The following is a 13,602-nucleotide window of genomic DNA, read 5'->3' as shown; positions in this document are numbered from 1 at the left end:
TCTAGATCTCTTCTGATTCCAAATGAATTTTTGGATTGCTTTCTCAAGGTCTGTGAAGCATGCTGCTGGGATTTCAATTGTGATTGCATTGAATCTATAGAGCTTTTTGGAAGCATGGCCATTTTGACTATGTTGATTCTTCCTACCCAGGAACAAGGGGTGTCTTCATTTGCTAATACCCTCTTCTTTTTTCAGAGTGCTGTAGTTTTCAAAGTAGAGGTCTTTGATTTCTTTTGTTAGGTTGATACTTAAGTATTTCACTTTTTTGGGTGCTATTGTAAAAGGAATTGTTTGCCCCATTTCTCTCTCAGTAAGTATATTTTTTTGTGTAAAAGAAAGCTATTGATTTTTGTGTGTTAACCTTGTATCCAGCTACTTTGCTGAATTTGGTTATTAAGTGTAGAAGACTTTTGGTGGAGTTCTTGGGGTCTTCTATACAGTATATTATGTCATCAGCAAATAATGACAATTTGACTTCTTCCTTTCCTATCTTTATTCTTTTCATTTCTTTCTTTTGTCTAATTCCTGTGGCTAATGTTTCCAAACTATATTGAACAGGAGTTGTGCTAGCAGACATCCTTGTCTTTTTCCTGATTTTAACGTGAAGGTTTTCAGTTTTTTATCATTTAGTATGATTTTGGCTGTTGATTTTTCATAGATGGCTTTTATCAGATTAAGGTAGAGACCGTCTGTTCAATTTTTTGGAGAGTTTTTATCAAAAATACATGCTGGATTTTGTCAAATGCTTTTGTGCCTCTATTGAAGTTATCATATGGCTTTTGTTCTTGGCTCTATTAATATAGTGTATGACATTTATTGATTGGAGTATGTCATACCATCCCTGAGATGAGTCCTACTCAGTCAGAGTGTATGATCTTCTTGATGATCTTCTGCAATCTATTTGCCAGTATCTTATTAAGGATTTTTGCCTCTATGTTCATTAGTGAGATTGGCCCATAGATCTCTTTTTTGGTTGGGTCTTTCTCTGATTTGAGGATCAAGGTGATGCTTGCTTCCAGGAATGAATTCAGGAGTATTGTTTCACTTTCAATTTCCTTGAAGAGTTTAAACACTAGTGGTAGTAGCTCCTCAGTAAAGGTCTGTTAGAATTCAGCAGTGAAATTATCAGGAACTGGGATTTTCTTAGTTGGTAAATTTTCAATTACATTTTCAGTTTCATTGACTGATATTGGGTTGTTTAGAATTTTTAGGTCATCTTTGTTCAATTTGGGTAATTCATACATATCTAGGAATCTGTATTTTCCATTATCCTCTGGATTTTTGCTGGTTCCATTGTATTTTCACCCTTTTCATTTCTCACTGCATGGATTTGAACTTTTTATTTCCTTTTTTTTTATAAGGATGGCTAAGGGTTTGTCACTTTTTGTTTATTCTTTCGAAGAACCAGCTCTTGATTTCATTGATTTTTGGTGTAGTTCTCATAGTCTCCATTGCATTGATTTCTTCCTGGTCTTTATAATTCCCTCCCTTTTATGAGCTTTGGTTTTGTCCTGCTCTTCTTTTTCTAAAAACTTGAGGTTCAGAATCAGGTTGTGTAATTGAGCACACTCTATTTTCCTAATATGCGTATTCACTGCTATGAATTTCCCTTGTAAGACTGCTTTCATTGTGTACCATAGATTCCAATATGTTGTATTGTCATTGTCATTTAATTGTAGGAACTTTCTGATTTTGTCTTAAATTTCCTCTGTGGCCTATTGATTATTCATCAGTGTGTTGTTCATTTTCCATATAATTATGGAATTGCTTTGGTTTCTTTTCTCTGGGTTTCTTTAGCACATAGAACTGTTTTCCATCCTTTTACTTTCAGTTTATGACTTTCTTTTTCAAGTAGGTGTGTTTCTTGTATTCAGCATATTGTTGGATTTTGCTACTTAATCCATTCTGCCAGTCTGTTTCTTTTGATTGGATCAAGACCATTGACATTGATGTTTATAACTGATATGTTTTGATTTATCATTGTCATGTTATTTTCTTCTTGTTGGCTCTTTTTTATTTTTCTGCCTTTCCCTTTAAATTCTTGCCAATTGGATTTGCTCTTTTGAGCCTAATGAAGTTGTGACTTTCATTGTCTTTTTCTAGGGTATTTTTAAAAAGTTGTTTGGCGTCCTGGTTTGGTATTCATGAAGTTTCTCAGGTGTTTTTTGTTGTGAAAGTATCTTAGTTCTCCATCAAATTTGAAAGATAGCTTTGCAGGATGCATCAGCCTAGGTTGGAGGTACTTTTCTTCAACACTTGAAATACCTCACTCCAGGCTCTCCTTACCTTGAGGGTTTGTGTTGAAAAGTCTGTTGTGATTCTGATGGGCTTTCTGAATATAATGTGTTTCTTTTCTCTAACTGCTTGCAGTATTTTGTACTTTTATTGGAGTTCAGTATCTATTATATACCTAGGTGTAGTTTTTTTTTTTTTTCATCATAACTACTTGGAGTCCTATATGCCTCACTTACCTGTACATCAAATTCTTTTACGCTGTTTGGGAAAATTTCTATCATTACTTTTATGAACTTTTTTATCATTGTGCTTTCTCCTGCTTTTTCGTGGACTCCTATTAATCTTATATTACTCTTCTTTGCATCATCTAGGAGCTGTTGGATTGATTTCTCATGGTCCCTTTCTATTTTGAAGAGATCTGTCTTTACATGGTCAGTGATTGCCATCCTGTTTTGTACATCTGATTTTCTGTCTTCAGATTGGGTTAGTCTGCTATGTATACTTTCAGAACAGTTTTTAATCTCCTGAATATCAGTTTGAATATGTTTCATGGATTCCATTTCTTTCTTATATTGTGTGTTCATGGTTTCCTGGTTTCCATTTCTTTCCTATGCTGAGCATTCATGGCTTCCATTATGGTCCTGAGCTCATCTATTTTTTTTTTCTCTCATTGAGTTTATTGTTACATTTTAGGTATACAGTACAATTACATTCATCATTGGGATCTTATACCTTTACATGACAGCTCTTGGTTCTCATTTTTTCCCCTTGTCCCTGCCTTCCCTTCACCCCCTCCTCCACTCCCCATTTACAAAAACTCTATTTCCATTTTTCCTTTTCTCATATTTTTTCCCTTCTTACATTTCCCCTACCCTTCCCACTTTCCCTACTCCTTTAGCCCCTTTCTTCCCATTTCACATGGTCAATTATCTCATTAGGATCTTATGTACTATTATAGTTTTTTACACCAGAGAAACTATGTGGTATTTACACATGTGTGACTTATTTATTTCACTTAGGAGTATATCCTCAATATGTATCTATTTTTCTATGAATGAATCTAATTTCTCATTCTTTATGGCTGAGTAGTATTCCATTTTAGAGACAAACCACATATTCTTTATCCAGTCTCCAAGCTGATGGGCAAATGGGCTGTTGCCAAGTTTTAGCTATTACAAACTGTGGCACTATTAACATGGGTGTGCATAAATCTCTGTGATATGATTCTTTTAATTCTTTTGGAAAGATACCCAGCAGAGGGATGGCCAGGTCAAATGGAAGCTCTAGTTGCAGCTCTTTGAGGTATCTCCATTTTGATTTCCATAGTGGTTGCACCAGTCTACACTCCCACCAACAATGGAGAAGAGTTCCTTTCTCCCTACAACCCTGCCAACATTTGTTATTGTGTGATTTCTTGATAGCAGCCATTCTTTGCGGGGTGAGGTGGAATCTCAGTGTTGTTTTGATCTGCATCTCTTGTATTACCAGTGATGTGGAACTTTTTTCATATATATGTATTTACTTGCTGCTTTTACTCCTTTGTCTGAGAAATGTCTGCTCTTTTCATTTACCCATTTTTGAATCGGGTCTTTATATTTGGGGAGGGCTGATTGCTTTGAATTCTTTATATATTCTTGATAATAGTCCTTTGTCTGAGGAGTAACTGGTAAAAATGTTTCCCATGTTGTAGGTTGTCTCTTAGTTCTGTTGATGGTTTCTTTTGCAGTGCAGAAGCTTTTTAATAAGATGAGATCCACTTGTTGATTCTTTCTGCTAGTTCCCATGCTACTGAGGATTTGTTCATAAAGTCTTTTCCTATGCCAATGTCTTCAAGAGTTCTGCCTAACTTATCTTCCAGCAAGTTTAGTGTTTCTATTTTAATATTTAGATCTTAATCCACTTGGATTTTAGTTTAGTGCATGGTGAAAGATGAGAGTCTAGTTGTAATCTTTGGCAAGTTGAAATCCAGTTTTTCCAACAACACTTATTAAAGAGACTGTCTTGCCTCCAGTGGGGATGGCCAGCTCCTTTGTCAAAGATGAGGTAGCTGAGTATATCTGGAGTTGTTTTTGTATCTTCCAATCTGTTCCACTGATCCTCAAGTCTGTTTCTGTGCCAGTACCATGCTGTTTTTATCACAGTGGCTTTGTAGTATAGTTTCAGATTGGGAATTGTTATACCCACTGCCATGTCTCTGTTGCCTAGGATGAATTTTGCTATTCTAAGTCTCTTATAGTTCCAAATGAATTTTTGGGTTATTTTTTCTAATTCTGTGAATTAAAGTGTTGGAATTTCAATTGGCATTGCATTGAGTCTGTATAGCAGTTTTGGTAGTATGGCCATTTTTCATTATGTTGATTCTTCCTACCCAGGAGCAGGGGCTATCTTTGCATTTTCTTATATCCTCTTCAATCTCCTTTTTCAGAGTTCTGTAGTTTTCTGTGTAGAGGTCTTTTGCTTGTTCCATTAGATTGATTCCTAGATACTTCATTTTTTTGGATGCTATTGTGAAAGGAATCATTTCCCTAATTTATCTCTCAGTAAGTCTGTTATTTGTATACAGAAAGCTATTGATTTTTGATGTTGACCTTGTATCCAGCTATTCTGCTAAAAGTGCCAATTAAGTCTAGAAGTCTTTTGGTGGAGTTTTTTGGGCCTTCAAAGTAGAGTATCATATCGTCAGCAAATAATGACAGTGTAACTTCTTCCTTTCCTATCTTTATTTCTTTAGTTTTTTTCTCTTGTATAATTGCTGTGGCTAATGTTTCCAGAACTATATCAAAGAGGAGTGGTGATAGTGGACATCCTTGTCTTGTTCCTGATTTTAACGTGAAGGTTTTCAGTTTTTGGCCATTTAATATGATGTTGACTGTTGGCTCTTCACAGCTAGCTTTTATTAAATTGATATATAGACCATCTATTCCAATCTTTTGCAGGGTTTTTATCATGAATGGATGTTGAATTTTGCCAATTTTTTTTTCCAGCATCTATTGAGAGGATCACATGGTTTTTGCCCTTGACTCTGCTAATATAGTGTATTATATTTATTGACTTATGTATGTTGAATGATCCTTGCATCCTTGGAATAAATCCACCTTGGTCAGGACATATGATCTTCTTGATGATTATCTGTATTCTGTTTGCTAGTATCTTATTAAGAATTTTTGCATCTATATTCATTAAGGAGATTGGCCTGTAGTTCTCTTTTTTAGTTACATCTTTCTCTTTTTTGGGAATCAAAGTGATAATTGCTTCCAGGAATGAATTTGGAAGTATTGCTTCCCTTTCAATTTCATCAAAAAGTTCAAAGAATAGTGGCAATAGTTCTTCTCCAAATGTCTTGTAAAATTCAGCAGTGAATCCATCAGGACCTGAGCTTTTCTTTGTTGGTAAATTCTTAATTACATTTTCAATTTCACTGATTGTAATTGGGGTGTTTAAAATGTTTTTATCTCCTTTGTTCAACTTTGGTAATTCATAAGTATCTAGAAATCTGTCCATTTCTTCTGTTTTCCATTTTATTAGAGTACAGGTTCTCAAAGTAGGTATTAATGATCCTCTGGATTTCTTTTGGATTTGTCATGACTTCACCTTCTTCATTCCTAATTGCATGGATCTGAGCCTTTTCTTTCCTTTTTTGATAAGATTAGCTAGGGGTTTATCAGTTTTATTTATTCTTTCAAAAGCAAACTCTTTGATTCATTTATTTTTTGTATTGTTTTCTTAGTTTGCATTTCATTGATTTCTGCTCTAATATTTATAATTTCCTCTCTTGTATGAGCTTTGGGTTTTTCTTGCTCTTCTTTTTCTAGGAGTCTGAGATTTATCACTAGGTTGTTTATTTGAGCTCGCTCTGTTTTCCTAGTGTGGGCATTCACTTCCATGAATTTTACAAGTAGAACTGCTTTCATTGTGTCCCACAGATTCCTGCATGTTGTATTGGCATTATCATTTATTTGTAAAAACTGTCTAATTTCTTCTTTAATTTACTCTGTGATCCATTGATTGTTCAGGAGAGTGTTGTTCAGTTTCCATGTGTTTGTGAAGTTCTTACGGTTTCTTATGCTATTGATCTCCAGCTTGATTGCACTATGATCTGATAATATACAGGGGATAAGTTAGATTCCTTTGCATTTATTCAAATCTGTTCTATGAGCTATTATGTGGTTTATCTTGGAGCATGACCCATGTGCAGCTGAAAAGAATGTATATTCTGATTTTTGTGGGGTGGAACACTCTGTAGACGTCTATTAAGTCCATATGTTCAAAAGCTTGTTTTAGTTCTAGTATTTTGTTGATGATTTGTTGCCTAGAGATCTGTCTGTTCATGATAGTGGGTATTTAGATCCCCCACTACAATTGTATTAGTGCTTATTTGGCTTTTTGTGTTGCTTAATATTTGTTTTATATAGTTGGTGGCATTAATATTTGGTGCATATATGTTTGTAATTGTCATCTCTTCCTCTTGAATTGTTCTCTTTACAAGGATGTAGTGGCCTTCTTTGTCTCTCTTAATCTGTTTTGGTTTGAAATTTACTTTGTCTGTGAATAAGATTGACATTAACAGTTTCCTAAAGATTGTATGGTCATTCTATGCCCTGTGGCTTCACTTGAAACCTTCTCCAATTATTTTATTTATCTACTCCCCTTATCCTAACTCTGTCTGAGCCCCCATCCTAAATGGTAAAGATGCTATATTGAAGAGTTTATTCACTGCAAACATATTTAGGGCTGCTTCTTGATTTTAATTTAATTCACATAGTTTAAAGGTGATTGATTAATGACTACCACAAGTGATAAATTTGTAATTTTTCCTTGATCCTATTGTGTTGCTGATTGCATCAGTTGGGCTAAAGGATTTTGATTGAGAGTTGTCTTCTTTGATATTATGAAAATGAGAATGTCTATGTGTCATTAGAGATGCAAAAGCTAAAGCACAACTATAACAGGAAGATTTAAGTAATAACCCAGAAATTAAACCAAGCACAACCCAACAACAAAAATAAAAATGAGAAAACACTTAAGCAAGACAGAAAGACAGACATCCAATCCAGTTCACCAATGGCAAACAGTAGGGAAAATGAAGATTTAAAAAAAATAGAAAAAATGATAAAAGAAGAAACCCAAGTTCGGGCAGGAATCGGAACAAAAAGGGAGATGAAGAATAATATGGTGGAGCAAGAGACTGAGTGGACAAAAGAGGACAGAAAAAGGAAAGAATTTGCAGATTGGAAAGAGGAAAAGAAAGAAAGAAAAAAGAATTTGAAAGTCCTCTTTCAGACTATATCTCTGCTGTCATAATATACAATGTGCACAGCCATGTACAGAACTAAGCCCTTTGATCTCAGCTAGCCAATGGCAGACCGCTGAGATTCAGACTGATTTTGGGCTGCAAGGCCCAAATTGAGTTCCCTGACCTCCTGCAGGGCTGAACTCCACAAAATTCTATTACAGATTTCCTTTGCCCTGTCTTTAAAGATGTTCAAAGTCGGGAAGCTCAGAAAAATGCCCTTTATGACCACCTGTGTCTCTGCAGAGTGAATCCAAAGGCTGGCATAATCAGGAGGCCTAAGAGTGGGAAGAGGGGTGGGGAAGGATAAGGATGTTGCAGGAGCATCTCTGTGGCTAGCTAGTTCTCACTGATTGGGCCCAGGCAGGTTGGAGGGAGAACGTATCTCAGAACTGCTGTCCCAGACCTCCACCTTCCTTCCCCTGGGTGCTGGATATCTATTTTTTTTTTAAAAAAAATCTGTTTCTGTTCTAGAGTCTCTAATTATGTCTTTTATTTTGCTCATCATCTTTGTTGATGTCAGGTAGATTATTTCTGTTTTGAATATTTCTAGAGCCTCATCCACCTGTTTTTTTACTTTCTGTGCTATCAGTTCAGGTAGTCCAGGTGGTTGATTATCGTATTTTTCCATCTTATTTCTTCCAGAATTTCCCTTTAGTAAGCTGGAAGACTGTGTCTTATTTAAATGTCTTTTCATTTTTATTATTGTTTTTGGTGTAGTCTTTGGTTTAGTTCCTGTGTTGATACTTTGATATTACTTATTGTAAGTATCTTTGTTGCCTGTATTTAGAACCCTTAAGAAATGATTGCTTCTCAAAGAAGTGTCTTTCAAATATAGCTGGTCTTTAGGATTTGAGTATCTAATGACTCTGGGGCAATCTCATTTTTTATTGTACCAGGAAAGATAACTAATTAGATCAATTGCAGCACTAGCCCAAGTGATTCAATCAACAACAACAGAATCAAACATAGCTTAGAAAGTGACATTCGTGGTAGTTATTAATCTATCACCTTTAACCATGTGAAATAAAATGAAATCAAACGCTAGCCCAAAATATGTTCATAATGAATAAACTGGTCAATATAGTAACTTCACACTTCTGGATGGAGACTTAGAAGCAGTAAAGGCTCTCTTACTATTATTCACTTCTGCTATAGCTCTGAGCAATGCTCTTTAAGACCCTCTGTTCCTCTGCAGTGTAGTGGAGGAACAGGTGGAGCCAGGAAGCCATCGATGGGGTTGGGAGGTATTTAGGTTGGGTTCCTGGAAGCCCCTGAGTGGCTTCAGTCCTACCAGTCCACTTGTGGTGGGGAGTCCTGGTCAGGAGAGGGGCCCACACCAATGGCTTCACACAGCTCCTGTCCTCACCAGTCCAATAAGTGTTATGTTATTTTTCTTTGAATTGTCTAGCAGCTGCTGGATTAATTTCTTATATTCCCTTATTATTTGTAAGAAATTTTTCTTTTCCTAGTCACTAATTGCAATCCTGTCTTCTATATCTGAAATTCACATTGGCTCATTCTGCCATGTAAACTTTCAATAGAGTTTTTAATATCCTGGAAATCTGTTTTATGGATTCCATTTGTTTCCTATGCTGGAATTCCATCATGTTTCTCAGCTCCTCTATTTTTAAAAATCTGTGTCTTGTCTATATTTATTAATCATGTCTTGTACTATGGGCACAATCTCTGCTATTTTAGAAATTATCTCTGATTTCATTTTTTCCAAGTTGCTTTTGTTGTTGGTTCAGGGAGTTTGGGGGGTTGAGTATCAGATTGCCCCATCTCATTGCCCTTTGGGGTTGCCTTAGATAATCTGGAAGTCTGGTTTTAAGACTTTTTCTCATGTCTTCTCATTTCAACAGATGCAGCCTTCTCTGCCTTTGTTGACAACTTTTTGCTCACTCAGTGATCTTCAATTCTCAGCAAGCCATGGAGCAGCCTTTACTCTGCTGTTCACCAGTACACCAATTCCTGGGTTTCGAATGGTGGCCTTCTAGATCCCTGAGCTGACCTTTTGTCTGGGTGAGTTTCTGGCTTGAGCCTGTGCACACTTGGGATAATATCTAGGTGTGCCTTTTTCTGGGGCTCCTATATAGCTGTTATCTGGGACAGCCTTTGGCTGGAGGCTGTATACACCAGTTCTTGTTGTCTGAGTGAACCTCAGGCTGTTGCTTGCATCTGTGTAGTTCTCTTCCAGGTGGACCCTTGGCTGTGGCTGATCATATGGTGGGCCTCTGGATGAAGCTTGTGTGCCCATGCCTCTTCTAGGTGGACCTGTGGCTTGGGCAGGTGTGCCTGCACCTCTGGGGTTGGGGCAGGGCCCTAGCTGGGATGGTATGGTGGGTCTCTGGATATGTAAAATGATTCTTTAGCTATACTATTTAGAAGAAATTATTCCAGTGAAAATATTTTAACTGTAACCAAATGGAATACATATTCTGTCACTTCAGTGTGATCCCAGAGTTTTCCCTGAATCCGTAGCTGGGCTTCTTCATAGGTGCCAACTGTGCCTGGAGTGGTTGACTTGTTACTTTTTTTGAAATTTGATAGCTCACTTTTAAAAATTAACATGTTTTCAGTATATGTTTACATTTCTTGTGGGGAGTTGATTCATGCACATAACACAAAGTTTTTAAAAACTTCTTCCCCTCCTTCCCTCCCTCCCTCTCCCTGTCTCTTGATCCCTTTTCCATTTGAGAAAGATCTATCTCCTTACCTCCTATTATCTATCTTTCATTTTGCTCTTTATTTATACTTGGGGTTTTCATATAATAGAAACCATGTGATATTTAAACTCATGAGTCTGATTTATTTCACTTAATAGTGTGGTCTCAAGGTGGATCAATTTTCCTGCATATAACTCATTTATCTTTTATGGTGGAGTAGTACTCCATTGTGTGTTGATATCACATTTTATTTATCTATTCATTTGTTTATGAAATATAGGTGGCTTCCAAGATCTAGCTATTATGGTTGACTTTTTTTTTTAGTAATACCTGCAACAAAAAGCAGGGAGTAAGATTGTGCTATCTGAATGTTGATTTCTGCATTTATTACTGAACTAGAAGGCTGAATGAATTTTAGTTATTTTTTTCTTCTATTATTAATACCTATTGATTTTATTTGTTTGTTTGTTTGGGTTTTTTTTTGTTTTTGTTTTTGTTTTTTGGTACCGGGGATCAAACTCAGGACCTTGTGTTTGCAAGGCAGGCAGCATAACACCTGAGCTAAACGCCCAGCCCAGTGCCTATTGATTTTATAAAAAAGTTTTTTGAGACACTGTCTCATTATGTAGTTCAGGCATGTAGCTCAGGCTTGCCTTGAGTTTATGATGATCCTCCTGTCTCAGTCTCCCAAGCACTGGCATTACAGGCATGCATCACCATGTCTGGTTTAATTTTGTAAAATATTTGGTTTCAATGTGTACAACATATTTTTATCATATGCATCTCCCCATTACCTATCCTCTTTTTTCATTATTCATTTTTTTGTCTAATAAGAGTTGCCCTTTTACATTCCTGTCATTTAAAAAATTAGATTGTGCCTATTGGGGGAGCATGTAATATTAGTCTTTCTGAGTCTGGCTTATTTCACTCAAAATGCTTATTTCTAGTTCCATCTATTTTTTGCAAGTGACACAATTTTATTCTTATATATATATATATGAATGTATCATATTTTTCCATATTCTTTCTACTTTTGTTCTTTATGATCTCAATAAAGCCATGACACTTTAGAACAGTTACTATGCACCACATATTCTTTTGATGTACTATTCAGCTGTAAACTGCTGGGCACTCAAGGTTTAGTAGGAGTCAGAGTAGTTGCCCGTAAAACCCTCATTTTCTTTGGATAGCTTCTTCTTCTTCTTCTTCTTCTTCTTTTTTTTTTTTTTTTTTTTTTTTTTTTTTGGTACCAGGGATCAAACTTGGGTCCTTGCACTTGCGAGACAGGTGGCAAGAATGGATAGCTTTTGAATTATTACTTTCTCTGAACTATTCTTATGCTGTTTTCTTTTTTTTAAATATAGGGCTGGAGAAAAGAGAATAAATGAAGCAATACTCAAGTGAATAAAAACAACAACCACAATGTCACAGGTAAATTTCATGGTGGTGGAAAGAGACAAGATGCACTTGAACATATGCACATGTATGCACACACACATGAACATGCTTGTGCAACTCTTCTAGAAGGGAAAGAAGTATGCCTGGTGGTGACTCTGCTGCTCTCTTGCATTCTCTATGGCTTTTCTCTGTTTAGGGAAGTCCTACTAGAATGGACAGGAAAGCTTTTTTACAGTGCCACAGGTCTTTCTTAGTCACAGTTTCTCTGGCAGTTCAGGAGGAACTGGAAACCATTAATTCCAAATAAAGAAAGGATCATGTGGTTTGGATTTTCCTGGTCCCTGAAGCCAACTAAGGTGGGCCCAGGAAGCAAAACCTGCTCAAAACTGTCACAGAAGACTTTTTCTCATTCTATTTACTTATTTTGCAGATTTTCCCTCTACTCACACTAGGTTGTAAATTCATGAGAGTGGAAGGTTTTTACCCTTTTGACCATCATTCTATCATCTGCACCTGACATATCTGGTGTCTATTAAGCATTCAGTATGTGTTCAACTGAATGAAACCCCACAATTTCCCTAGCATCCCCCAAACTTTCTCTGCATAAGCTAACCGCACAGGCCTATCATAGGGCTTTATCTGACTGGGATCTCTTTTTCCAATGAAGCCTTCCAAGAAAAGTAGTTGTAAAATGTTACTTATAAATATTCATTTAAGGGGTCCAGAGACTTAGCTCAGTGATGTGGCACCTCCCACAAACACAAGGTCCGGAGTTCAATTTCTGGTACTGGGGGGTGAGTTTCACTTAATGGCTGAGGATGTAGTTCAGTGGCACAGCGCTGCCTGGCAAGTGTAAGGCTCTAAGCTCGATTCCTGGTACCAAAAAGTATATGTCATAGGTTCTTATTTTAATACAGCTCCTTGGTCTCTGCTGGTTTAAGCCTGCCACGGCTGTTGGGTTCACTTAAATGCTGGTAAAATGCATGCTTCATAGATCTCAGGAGCAACAGCACAGTGCCAGTTCTTAATGGGAAGGTAAAGTCCAATTTTTCTAACCTATAAGGCCTCATGATCATGAAAGGAAGAGGTTTCAAGGTGGGAGAGATTATAGCAAACCTATAGGCTGCTTATTTTCTAGGGCTGCTCACAGGGCTGGCTCTTAGAAGGACATTGGTTGGTGTGTGGGAACTTGGTGTTTGACCCATTCCCTGACTGATAAGGACAGCTCACCGCAAACAATGATTCATCATGTATTTCTATTTTCCTTCTCTGAGTTAAAAATTCTTCTTATTAAAAAAAATACAAAAAATTCTGCTTATTGATAGGCAGAGGGTGCCTACTCTACCCAGCCACCAATAAAGCCTTCAGTGCAGAGCCTTTTCTAAAGCAGAAAGATTGCATGTACATTATTGAATTTTTCACTGCTGAGAAAAGGGATTATGCTCAGTGCTTCTCTTGAGGGGAGGGAGCGAGAATATTGGAGACCTGTATATAGATTTATCCAGACTCTTCCTGTGTCTTTTTTTCTTGCTGATTTTGACATTTATCCTTGCACCATACTAATCCTGAGCCATGAGGACTACTGTTTGTTGAATACTTCTAGTGAATCACCAGAGTATGTGTGGTCTCGAGGATCCCCAAATATGCACTATAACCAGCACTAGGACTGGCTGTGAGGTGTGCTGTGATGGAGGCAGTTTGACTTAGGGCCCTGGTTGCATGCATAGGGGATACAAATTCAGGGAGGTAGTGGGACTGAACCTTTAGGTGAGCTGGGCGGGTGTTTCCCAGATAGTCTGGCCTGATGCTTGTGGAGGTCTCTTCCATAAGAATAGGACAATAATGAAATTGTGCTTCAAAGTCACAGTAGAAGTCCCCTCCACTCTGATCAGCTGTGTTCAATTTAATCAATTATATAACATGTCCTATGAAAGTACATATTCTAAGTGATAAAGAGACAACGATAGATGCATTATACTTTTCTAAGTACCACTTTAGCTGCATTCCTAA

This window comes from Fukomys damarensis, unplaced genomic scaffold, assembly GCF_012274545.1.
Source record: "Fukomys damarensis isolate Sample0158 unplaced genomic scaffold, DMR_v1.0_HiC HiC_scaffold_6, whole genome shotgun sequence".
In the NCBI taxonomy this organism is placed as follows: Eukaryota; Metazoa; Chordata; class Mammalia; order Rodentia; family Bathyergidae; genus Fukomys; species Fukomys damarensis.
The sequence above is the reverse complement of the archived record's forward strand: the minus strand, read 5'-3'. Positions refer to the sequence as shown.